Source organism: Rhinopithecus bieti, unplaced genomic scaffold (genome assembly GCF_001698545.2).
Source record: "Rhinopithecus bieti isolate Rb0 unplaced genomic scaffold, ASM169854v2 scaffold_18354, whole genome shotgun sequence".
NCBI lineage: Eukaryota > Metazoa > Chordata > Mammalia > Primates > Cercopithecidae > Rhinopithecus > Rhinopithecus bieti.
The window spans coordinates 2,748,979-2,761,520 of NW_016809835.1; the positions used below are offsets into that span (position 1 = coordinate 2,748,979).

The 12,542-nt window shown below is 41.9% G+C and overlaps 1 pseudogene; it reads left to right on the forward strand.

Annotated features, from left to right (window-relative positions):
• The first annotated feature begins 5,509 nt into the window (after positions 1-5,509).
• LOC108541128 (cold shock domain-containing protein E1 pseudogene) lies at positions 5,510-6,319 on the forward strand (annotated as a pseudogene).
• The last annotated feature ends 6,223 nt before the right edge of the window (positions 6,320-12,542 follow it).

Genomic DNA, 12,542 nt, shown 5'->3' on the forward strand with positions numbered 1-12,542 from the left:
GAGCATGTGCATAGTGTTTCTGTGAACATTCTTGCATATGCCAGATATTATTTTAAAAGACTGATGCAGGGCTTCCCATCATTGGACTAGCTCTCTTTATGAGGAAGATGGTTCACTCCCAAGATTAACATTTTTGGAGTTATGATACCCCATTTTTATTTCATTAGAGCACCTACTCCTCCCAAAATGATGTATAGCATAAATCTTTCTTGATACAAATTTACCTAGTTTAAGGGCATGGCAATGTCATCAGCATCTACTCATCTCTGTGTGACCACAGCACCTTGTCCAGTGCTCCGCACAAAGAAAGTGTTTGTAACACTTGCTTAGTTGAATTGTTTAAGAACAAGCCCCCACATCCCCACCACCTCCACAAGTCCCACCTCTCTTCATCTTCCCCAAGCAAAATACCATAGCTCCCTTAACCATTTCTTACAGCAATGGTACTCAATTCTTTTGTTCTAGTATTTCCAGGGTAAAATAATTTTTGAAAACTCTACACCTATCCACATTTTCAAGCTGACATCTTTACCATTCATTTAAATAAATGCAAAGAGTGAAATTTCTACCATCTTATAAATTGTTTAAATATTTTACTAAAAAAAAAAAAATGAAACTGCATGTTTGGCTCACACAATTTACAGGAAAGGTCAACCATATAACATAATTGGCAAAGCTGTTGTCATTGTCAAATTAATTAGCAAATCAGGCTTACTTTCATATAGCCATAGTTTTCTCTTATGTTTTCTAAATTATTTCAAATACACTTGTTAATACACATCCCTCAGCAAACATTACTTCTGAATTCTCATTCTAAGCTACATAGCTGCATGGATGGATGCATGGATGGATGGATGGATAGATGGATGGATGGATGGATCGACAGATCGATGGATGGATGGAGACCTCACCTGAATGAAACAGTGCCACATCTTTAATATTTCCTCCCAAACCTTCTTTTCCTTTACTTTCCTGTGACTCTCTCTCAGGAGGGATGCATGTCTAAATTCTTTATTTGGTACCTGGAAGTCTTTTACAGTTCAGGGTAATAATGCTCCACAGGAAGATGCAGCATTGCAGGGAGAGCTGGTTTTCTTCTTTTCTAAACTGGGGGCAGAGAAAGGGGAGGTGGGACGCTATCCTTGGAGCCAATCTGTCCCATGTTTTCTTTCTAAAAGCTTACGGAAGGGAAAATGATTGGCGTTTTAAAGATGTTGGGTCGCTTTACTTTCTCATGCTATTAGGCCAAGCTATGACCCTTAGTTTCATCTCCAGATTATCAGATATAAAAGGCCCACAGGAATCCAGAAGCTAGACAGAGCTCAGGTATTCCAATCTCTCAAGAAAATGGGCAGTAAGAGATTTGCTAATAGTATGTTTGCTCACCTGGCATTTGGAAAGTTCAAAATTCTCCGTCTTAATTATTCTATTTTGTTTGTTAATATTGTGATCAGGTATTTTCTATATCGTGGTAGAATCAGTATTATTTTCAATTCTTAATTATCTAACAATATTTATTTTGTTCATTACCTGAGGTCGAATTTTAATTAGGGTTGACTTTTCCCTGAAATTTAGCACAACAGACATCTTAGCTCATTTACCCCCCACAGCTCAAATAGTTTAAGCTCATGGAAGGCAAACTAATTTTAAAATAAGCAAGGGACTTGAAAGGCAAGCTTTTGTTGCCAAAAAAAAAAAAAGAGGAAAGAAAAGAAAAGAACATAATACATTATTAGTCAGTTGGCATTTCTCTGACATCTGGTAACCCCTATTCTCCAGAACAGCTGCAAACTTGAAATAGCCCCAAAGACCTCTGGGAGTGAGCAGTGGTTCACTTCAGGAAGATTCAACCTTGAAGGTTACAGAAGACATGAGGCAACTGGTTCTTTTTCTAGACAACAGCACACACCTAAGACAACAGGATCTCTGAAGGCTATAGAAGCCAGTCCACAATAATGTCAAAACCCAGAATCTCAGGAGACCTAGGACAGGAGGAAATGAAAAAAGTGATGAAAAATAGCAACTGGCTGACCAAAACAGAGGAGCCAGAGCAAAGCCTAGAAATGTTGATTTGGGAAAAAATAGACATCCCAAGAGTGAAGAGAGGGGACTTATGGGAACCTGGAAGACTACCAAGGACAAGTAGCCCCAGCCCAAACAGAAGAGCAAACTGGAGACACTCAATGTTAACTACCCTGCCCTGAACTCTTTAGGATGGCTGAACGCCTACACATGGTGCTGAAGGAAGGGCCCTCATTCTAGATAGATTCTTCTGGCTTTTAGGAACAGAGATCTCTGCATATCAGCTCCTTAGTCTTCCCTCAATTGACTTTATCTGCTTCACCGCAGTGACTGCTTCCTCACAGCTTTGCTTACTTATAGACCATCAAGGACTCTTCAGCCCTGACTTTATGTCACAGAGGTTTTGTTTAGGCTCAGCTTGCAAATCTTTACCCCTTTCCATATTTGGCTTAAATTACTGAGCATCCTATTTGTCCAACTACTCAACTTTTTAAGCCAGACTGTAGGTCAACGATCATTGACCAGCTTGTGGACTGGCTACTTTTGAAACAGGTGCCCATTTTTATTCAATCAGTTGGGAAGAGAGTCACATGCTTCAAAGCATAGCTACCCTAGGCCTGCTCATCAGTGGAAATTGTGGCAAATAGATGTTACAAAATGTCTAGGGAGACCTTGAGCCACCTAGGAATATTAATTTAGTTTAACATTCTCTGTTTGATAAAAGCAAGAAAATCTGATATAACTTCCAATAAAGATTTTACCTCTTAAAGGAATAACTTTCAGTTATGTAAAAAGTTCACTTATTCTGAATACCATATAGAGAGGTTACTAGATATTCTCTTTCAGATGATATAGTAGACTGGTAGATATTTTTTCTTTAGCCTAAGGTGTTAAAGTGACAGTTGTAATGTTACCATCAGTGAGTCTTCTGCTGAGTAGAACTACTTTTTTTTTTTTTTTTTTTTTGAGACGGAGTCTTGCTCTGTCTCCCAGGCTGGAGTGCAGTGGTGCAATCTCGGCTCACCGCAAGCTCCGCCTCCTGGGTTCGCACCGTTCTCCTGCCTCAGCCTCCTGAGTAGCTGGGACTACAGGCACCCGCCAGCATGCCCAGCTAATTTTTTGTATGTTTTTGGTAGAGACAGGGTTTCACTGTGTTAGCCAGGATGGTCTCAATCTCCTGATCTTGTGATCCACCCTCCTTGGCCTCCCAAAGTGCTGGGATTACAGGCATAGCTACCTTTTTTAACTGGAATGGTTGAGAGTATTCTTACTGATGCTCCTTAATCCATTTAACCCACAACTTCTCACAACTACAGGAAACATGACTCATACATTTATTGGGCCTTTCATGGAATTAAGTTTTGGCATTATGTGCAAGTACTGACTTTAAAAATTTTCGTATCACAGCTAAGAAACGTATATATTTGTCCCTGTGCAAAATGGCAAATAGATGGCTCTTCATTCCTACGACAATGATATCATGCTCTTACTAAAAACAGGGCTGTAGTCTAAAAGCCAATGAGAATGAAGTTGGTATAAACCATTATAATTGGACTGCATTTCTCCTGCCCCTCTGCCAAACCACATCCACTTATCCTTCCAAGCCCAGCCAAATCCCACCTTGTCTGTGAAATTCCTGAGATAATAATGATTAAAAGAACAAGGACAGGGAAAGGCAAGATCCTGGGAAATAGCTTGGGTGACTAAGAGAGGTTCCTATAGCCAATAATACAGAGGGAGTGTAGGGAGAAAGGCATCAGGGAAGAGGCCTCAGCCAGTAGCTGGAACTGGCCACATGAGCAGCTTCAATGGTAGGGCCAGTCTTGGAAGCTCCAAAGAAGGAAGAAGGCAAATCTCACTTCCAGTACACTAAAACTGGTGGACACTGGGGACAGGGCAGAGACAGGAGATACTGGTCTAGAATACAAAATCAGAGTGGGAACAACAGAGGGAAGGATGGAATGCTGAGCCATCATCCTGGCCAAGGGGCAAGGATGGGTAAATGCAGTGTTCAATGTTTGAAATGGGCTGGGCAGAGCTAATGGCAGGGATTATTTGAGGCTACCTTCCAAGTTTAGAGGAATAGAAGAGCAGAATATTAAGATATCAACTGATCTTTCTCTTCTCTGAACTCTTGGGAATTCTTAATGCATAGAAACATACAATTTAACACTAGCTTGTTCTCACCTTGTCTCTTAATCTAATTTTTTTTTAATTGCAAGGGCCAGAAACCTATTCAAACTAACTCAAGTTAAAAGGGATGTCAAATGGCAAGACTATAGCAAGGTCTCAGAGAGATTCAGGAAATGCAAAACAAATAAGATCCAGGAAGGGAGAAAGCCAGGAATCTTGAAGACCAGCCACACTTCATTTCCCTCTCTCTTATGGATTACTTATTTCTTTGCATAACTATTTCATCTAGATTTCCACTGTTCTTTACCTGGTCCATTTGTACTTCCATTTTCCCAAAACCCCAATGGTCCCATTATAGCTACCCAAACCTGACTTCATGACCTCTCATTCGAGCACCCATCACCAATTTGTTGAGTTTCTCTATTTCCTAAGTGTAAATTCCTTGTTAGGGGAATATAATTGACTTGACTTTTCTTTTCCATAAAGACTCCAAGGCATGGGCGGCTATCTGTGGGTGGGGTGTTCACCTCAAATGATCTGAGGGATAAGGCAAGTTGAACTCCTTGGTTCTCAACAGTGATTGAGGGGAGGAGACCTCTGTGGATTATGAGTAAGGCATATGGGGTCACATTTCTAGGACATATTCCCAATATGTTGTGAGATTCTGGAGGACTAGAATAGTGACATGTCTCGGGCACACATGTAGTAGAAGCTCCCTTATTCAACCTCCACTTAGCTGACTCTCCAAATTTACTTATGATCTCCATTTCCTCTAGAAAACTTACTGCTCCATGCCCATGGCATAGAGAAGTCTCTCAGCTAGGAAGCCACTCTGTGTCTACTTCTTCCCTTGAGTTATGAGCTTGCCAAGGATCAGCCATGTTTGTTGCCCTACGTCCTTACACCAGTAGTGCTTTCACTTAATAGATAAATTTAGAGCATGTGAATTAAAAAACTGTTTCTACAAAAACTGATTTGAATGCTGTGAAAAGACACATAAAATTGAACCACACATACACAAAAACTTCACTCTCAAATTAGATGTGAGAAAGACAATCAAATAATGTAGGGGGAAATGTATGAAAAATCTGCAAGTCATCCACAGTCAGCTTGCATGAAAACTGTCTTTATGTTGTTGAGTCACTTGAAAGAAACCAAAGCTGGAAATAATAGATTATTCACTATGGATATGATTTTTTCCAGAAAGATCATACATAACTCTTATCAGCTGATCTAGAACCAAAGCACAGGTCTTAGCTTTCCATGAAAAACTGGCAAATGAATTTATATGTATATGTATTTATATGAATTTATATGTTTACATATTAACTTCAGGTATATGTACAATTAAAACGTTGGATTTATTGAAACAGCCAATCATGATAAGGAAAACTTTTTCCATTATAGTGAGTTCTTTGGTGATGTTGACAGCGTGGAACTGGGGGTCATGGTCGAGTATAGCTTGTCCAAAGGCAAAGGCAATAAAGTCAGTGCAGAAAAAGTGAACAAAACACACTCAGTGAATGGCATTACTCAGGAAGCTGATCCCACCATTTACTCAGGCAAAGTCATTCGCCCCCTGAGGAGTGTTGATCCAACACAGAGTGAGTACCAAGGAATGATTGAGATTGTGGAGGGGGGCGATATGAAAGGTGATGTCTATCCATTTGGTGTCGTTGGGATTGCCAACAATAGGGATTGCCTGCAGAAAGGGGAAAGCTTCAAGTTCCAATTGTGTGTCCTGGGCCAAAATGCACAAACTATGGCTTACAACATCACATCCCCACTTAGGGCCACAGTGGAATGTGTGAAATATCAGTTTGGCTTCATTAACTATAAAGTAGGAGATAGCCAGAAGCTCTTTTTCCATGTGAAAGAAGTTCAGGATGACAGTGAGCTACAGGCAGGAGATGAGGTGGAGTTCTCAGTGATTCTTCATCAGCGCACTGGCAAGTGCAGTGCCTGTAATGTTTGGCGAGTCTATGAGGGCCCCAAGGCTGTTGCAGCTCCTTGACCTGATTGGTTGGTCAATCGTTTGAAGAACATCACTCTGGATGATGCCAGTGCTCCTCACCTAATGGTTTTTCATCAGCTAAGGGGACCAGATAACTCAATGGGGTTTGGTGCAGAAAGAAAGATCTGTCAAGCTGATGTCATCGACTAATCACATCCACAAAACATATCTTTAATCCACTATGATCAAGTTGGGGAGAATCTGGTGAAGGGTTCTGAATATCTCCCTCTTCATCCCTCCCGAATCTGGAATACTTATTCTATTGAGCTATTACACCAGTTTTAACACCTTCCTCGTGTTATGTTTAAAAAAAAAATAAATTTAAGAAAACCATTTCAAAATAATGCACAGTTCAGCCTGGAAAACTTAAGGTGGCGCCTTATAGTGTCAATTTTAGGAGCTTTATTTAGAGCATTTAACGCAACTGGTAATTGCAAAATCCACTTTGCCTGTGTAAGTGAAAAATATAGACTGTTATCTTGTTGGCCCTATGAAATTCTGCACTTTTCATTATGTACTCTACCTTCATTAATTACTTCTGACAAGATGTTCTGCCTTAGTGCTAAGTTGCATTCTTTTTCTTTTTCTTCCTGTTCATTATGCTTTAATTCTGAGGACCATATGAGGGTAGAATATATTATCTTTTAAAAATTACAAAGATTTGTATAGGCAAACCATTTCTTAAAGTTATGGCCAAATTTTAAAATGTTATTTTTTATGTCATCTATAATCTTGTCACAATCCACTTAAAGAAGTTTGTTTATATTTCAGTGAAAATTATCTTCCAGAGTAGGTTTTTTTATTGAGTTGGGGGGTAACTTTAATACAATTAGTAAGTATGGTACAGAATTTCATGCAGATGAAGAGTGCCAGCAGTGTGATAATTTAAACGTATTTAAACAAAAACAAAAAAAAATGAATGCACAAACTTGCTGTTGCTTGAATCAATGCAGCTTCTAGGACCCAGTTTCTTTTACTGATTTAAAAACAAAACAAACAAAATAAATANAAAGATTTGTATAGGCAAACCATTTCTTAAAGTTGATGGCCAAATTTTAAAATGTTATTTTTCATATCATTTATAATCTTGTCACAATCCACTTAAAGAAGTTTGGTTATATTTCAGTGAAAATTATCTTACAGAGTAGGTTTTTTTTCGTGGGTTGGGGGGTAACTTTACTACAATTAGTAAGTATGGTGCAGAATTTCATGCAAATGAGGAGTGCCAGCAGTGTGATAATTTAAACATATTTAAACAAAAACAACAACAACAAAATGAATGCACAAACTTGCTGCTGCTTAGATCACTGCAGCTTCTAGGACCCGGTTTCTTTTACTGATTTAAAACAAAACAAAAAAATAAATAAAATGTTGTGCCTGAAATGAATCTTGTTTTTTTTTTAATAAGTAGCCACCTGGTTACTGTGTCCTGTAAAATACAGACACTTGACCCTTGGTGTAGCTTCTGTTCAACTTTATATCTCGGGAATGGATGGGTCTAATTTCTTAGCCCTCTTCTTGAATTGGCCATAGACAGGGTCCCCGGCCAGTGGACTGAAGGCTTTGTCTAAGACGACAAGGGTCAGCTCAAGGGATGTGGGGGAGGACGCTTTTATCTTCCCCCTTGTCATTTGAGGTTTTGATCTCTGGGTAAAGAGGCCGTTTGTCTTTGTAAACACAAAATATTTTTGCTTTCTCCAGTTTTCTGTTAATGGCGAAATAATGGAAGCGAATAAAGTTTTACTGATTTTGAGACACCAAAGAAAAAAAAAACCAAAACATTTTGGGTAGTTTTGTTTGTTTGTTTGTTTGTTTGTTTGAGATGAAGTCTTGCTCTGTTACCCCGGCTGGAGTACAGTGGCGCGATCTCAGCTCAGTGCAACCTCTGACTCCTGGGTTCACAAATCTGCCTCAGTCTCCCGAGTAGCTGAGACTACAGGCGCCCGGCACCACGCCCGGCTAATTTTTTGTATTTTTAGTAGAGACAGGGTTTTGCCATATTAGCCAGGATGGTCTGGTAGTAGTCTTCTTTATTATTATTCTCTTCAGTAGCTGCCAGCCATCAGTGCAGTCAGATTAAGCAGGACTTCTGCTGCAATTTTAATCCTTCCTGTCCCTCCCCACTCAGTAACTTGCTTAAGCACCGGATATGCAATAGGCACTAACAAACCCCTATTCCTTGACAACCCCAAAGGAGGTAAGCAGTTGGACAACAACAAACACCCTGTGCCCAAATAAGCTTCATGGCCCAATATTCCTCACCACTGAGCCAACTGTTAGTAATAATGAACTCGAGCCAGTTCACTGTCAATTCCAAGACAGAAAATAATGTGATCTTTTGCTTTGAATTCATTGTCAAAATATTTGGCATGCTTTTAAATATCCCCCTAGACAGTAGGGAACCTGCTCTAAACATTGTCCTATCCCTAGAGATGGGGTAAGTGAAACAACAGAAAAAAATGCAAAGTAATGATAGTGCATTCTTTGCCTTGCCATCTAGTGTAATGCGTAAGAGCACAGCTCTGGGGGCTGAGGCTCCTTGACATTGACTTGCCACAAGCCTTGACAACTACTTAATCTTTCTGAGTCTCAGTTTCCTCTTCTGTAAAATGGGTTGTTGTAAGAACTAAATGTAAATGAAGTCATGGATGAATGGCAAGATAAAGTTTTCTTTTCTCCTCACCCCCCTTTTTCCCTCCTCTAACCACCTGCCCACCAAGGAGATGGGGAGGGTGGAAAATACAATAAAGAGAAGAAACTGTCCCTCTAACAATGCCTGGAGTATCTACAGAGCAGTCAGCAATAACAAGAAAGAGGTATGTGCTATGTCTGCTGCACTCTGAAGAAGAGGAAGGGCCTAAAACTTCCTCAGCATCTCATTGTAAGACCCAGAGCAAGAGCGCCTTGAAATTCTTCTCCAGAATGTAATCATTCATTCATTCATGCAGTGAGTGCCATCTAAGTGCCAGGCATTGATTCCGACACAGCAGTGAACAAAATAAAGTCTCTACTCTCATGGAGCTTACATGACATTCTAGTTGAAGAAAATACTAAAAGGTTACCTGTGAAACCTATGCATGATACCTGTTACCTAATAAGTACTCAATAAACACCAGCTATTTTAATTATTATTGTCATTATTACCAACCTGATTGCAAAATCTAATTCAGGATGGTTAAAATATGTCCCTTAACTAATAGATAAATAGCTAGTTCCTACCCTAAAGCTGGATCCATCTTCCATTAGCTATCTCAGGAGCCAATCGGGGGACCCCAGTGCCCCTCCAAAGCACACAACTCCTTGTTTTAGGATTTTTTTTTCTCCCTTACCTTCCTACCTGTTTTTGGAAATCGCCACCATTTCACAGCTCTCCAGAGGTTAGGAATGGAAGCAGGGGAAGTCAAAGCTGCAATGGTCTATTAAAATATGAATAACTGATGCCCCACTTCCCATCCTATTCAAGCAGTAAAAGACAGCAACCCTCTGCAAGGGTCTCCAGCTGTATACACATGTATGAGCACAAGCAAGGGCCGTCAACTCACAGGGACAGCAGGCTTATCTGGGATTGCCTATTTCATGCCTGGCAGGTTTCCCCCTGGGGCCCACCCAGGTCACTCTCTTTAAAACTGGAACCCCCACACACTCATGCTGTTAGCCTGCTCCGTTTTTTAAAAATTATCTTCCAATATGTAATTCACTTATTTATTATGCTTGTTCTTTATTTTCTCTTTCCTCCATGATAATGTTAGTTCTTATGAGGGCAAAGATGTCTGTCAATTAGAACAACGTCTGTAACGTATTAGGCACTTGGTAAATATTTGTTCAAGGAATGTATGAAAACCTCAGAGGAAAACGCTTTTTATCAATCCTGGTAGGGCTTTGCGGCACTTAACAAATGCTCCAAAAAGCCCTTCTCCCCGGCTACGGGGCCGAGGCAGCAACCTGAGAGCAATGCCCCCCGCCCGGTCTTCCAGCGTCATGATTACTGTAATAAACAAACTGAAGGGCTGAATGGATCTTTTTTTCCCCTTGCAGCATGAAGAGCAGTTCGCGGTATCCGGTAAATAGGAAGCACGCATATATAATGAAACTGGGATTTGAAAGCGCCACCTTCAGTTTTAAGATCTAAAGGTGGACTGCTCGAGCTGAGGCCGGCAGGGCTGCCGGTAGGGCCGCTTTCCTGGGCCTCCTTTGCATAGACAAGCAGGGCAGAGGTGAGGACAAACGAGGGAAAAGGACGGGAGCACCAGCTCTCTCCTTCCCTCCAACCCCTGCGTTAACTGGAAAAGGCAGCGTGTTCTGGGCCTTTCCCGGCTAAAGCAGCAGTAGGCGACCGACGAGGGAGGCGGGTGGAGAGGTGACTGGGAGCCCACAACACGGACCCAGGCGGAGGACAGAGCGAAGGGCGGCAGGGAGGGGCCCAGAGGGGCTGCTTCGAGCTGGGGCGGGCGCCTCCTCCCGGCCGCCCGCCAAGCACGCCCGAATCCCCTTAGCCGCGTCCCAGCACAGGGGCTTGCTTACACTCGCTGAGAGAGGGAGGAGCCACGCTGCGGAGCTGTCTGGGCACTTTTCCCCATTTTTGCTCCAGGATCCAGAGATTTGAGCAGGGATTTTTTCCCCATTTTTCCCATTTTTGCTCCAGGATCCAGAGATTTGAGGTGGGACGGCGGGGTTCCTCCCCTTCCTTAGGCCCAGCCAGTGAGGTCCCCCGTCTCTCTGTCCTTTCCTCGCCGTCGCCCTCTCTCTGCCAGGCTCTCCTGTTCGTCCTCCAGGGGCCCACGCTAGACCCTCACCTCCCTTTGAAGTCTTTTCTAACCGCTGCGGCCTCCGAGGTCCCCGACGCCTGTGTTCCTGTAGGAAGTTTACAGTTCACACGATGTCTCATCTCTCGGTATATGTCTCCCCTCTCGGTATATGTCTCCCAAGTAAATTGTGAAGCATAAAGAGCCATATGCTTTTTTAGCTTTCAGCAATTTTTCCCCTAATTATAAAGTGCTTCCGTAGTTTCTGTTGTAAACAATAATCCTGCCCAGCCACTTATTGTGTGACCTCAGGAAAATCCTATCTGAGTTTTCTCATGCAAAATGAGATTTGTAAGGTCTCTTCCAGCTTTTAAATTCAGGGACTTTCCTGAACTAGAGAACTGGAAGTTGGATAGAGCTGTTCTAGTACACTGGTTTGGGGTCTGAATGCATCGTTTCTGGGGGCCACGGGTAGGTGGCATCTGTGAGCAGCCCTCAGAAAGAGGGGCCAACAGTGACCCCGGGTTTCTTCTGTCCTGGACACTCACCACCTGCCTCAGTTCTTCTAAAACTGGGTCTCCGAGCCACACACGTATGACCACCCTGCCACTGGCTCAGACAAGGAAAAAATCTCTGTTCCTGTAGTTCAATGCTGAAAAGAGGACATTTTTCAGAGAGACATTTTGCTAGGAAATTATGAAGTACAAAAACACAAAACCGTAGAAGCATCCAATCAGAGCCCACATTCTTGTGAGGAACTTTAGTAAGAGGCAGACACTGGCAGACAAATTTTAGGCAACCTTGAGGCTCAGGTCATTTTCCTCAACTGAACCATGAAGACAAAGGAGGCGGTGCCAAAGACAGGCTCACTACTATTACACTGAGTATGTGGCCCCTTTCCTGGAGCCGAACAGAGAAGGAGCACGGGCTTCAGGATCATTCACATGTGAATCTGACTCCAGCGTTGACGTTTTTTGGCTGTCTGAGCTCCAACAAGCTTCCTAACTTCTGCGATTCTCGATTTCTGTTCTATTAAATAGGGATAATATCTTCTATCCCACTGGGTTGAATGAATGTTTTTTGTTTGTTTGTTTGTCTGTTTGTTTAATTATACTTTAAGTTCTAGGGTACATGTGCACAACGTGCAGGTTTGTTACATAAGTATACTTGTGCCATGTTGGTGTGCTGCACCCATCAACTCATCAGCACCCAGAAACTCGTCATTTACATCAGGTATAACTCCAAAAGCCATCCCTCCCCCGGCTCCCCTCCCCGTAATAGGCCCCGGTGTGTGATGTTCCCCTTCCTGAGTTCAAGTGATCTCATTGTTCAATTCCTACCTATGAGTGAGAACATGCGGTGTTTGGTTTTCTGTTCTTCTGTTAGTTTGCTGACAATTATGGGTTCCAGCTGCATCCATGTCCCTACAAAGGACATGAACTCATCCTTTTTTATGGCTGCATAGTATTCCATGGTGTATATGTGCCACATTTTCTTAATCCAGTCTGTCACTGATGGACATTTGGGTTGATTCCAAGTCTTTGCTATTGTGAATAGTGCTGCAATAAACATACGTGTGCATGTGTCTTTATAGCAGCATGATTTATAATCCTTTGGGTATATACCCAGTA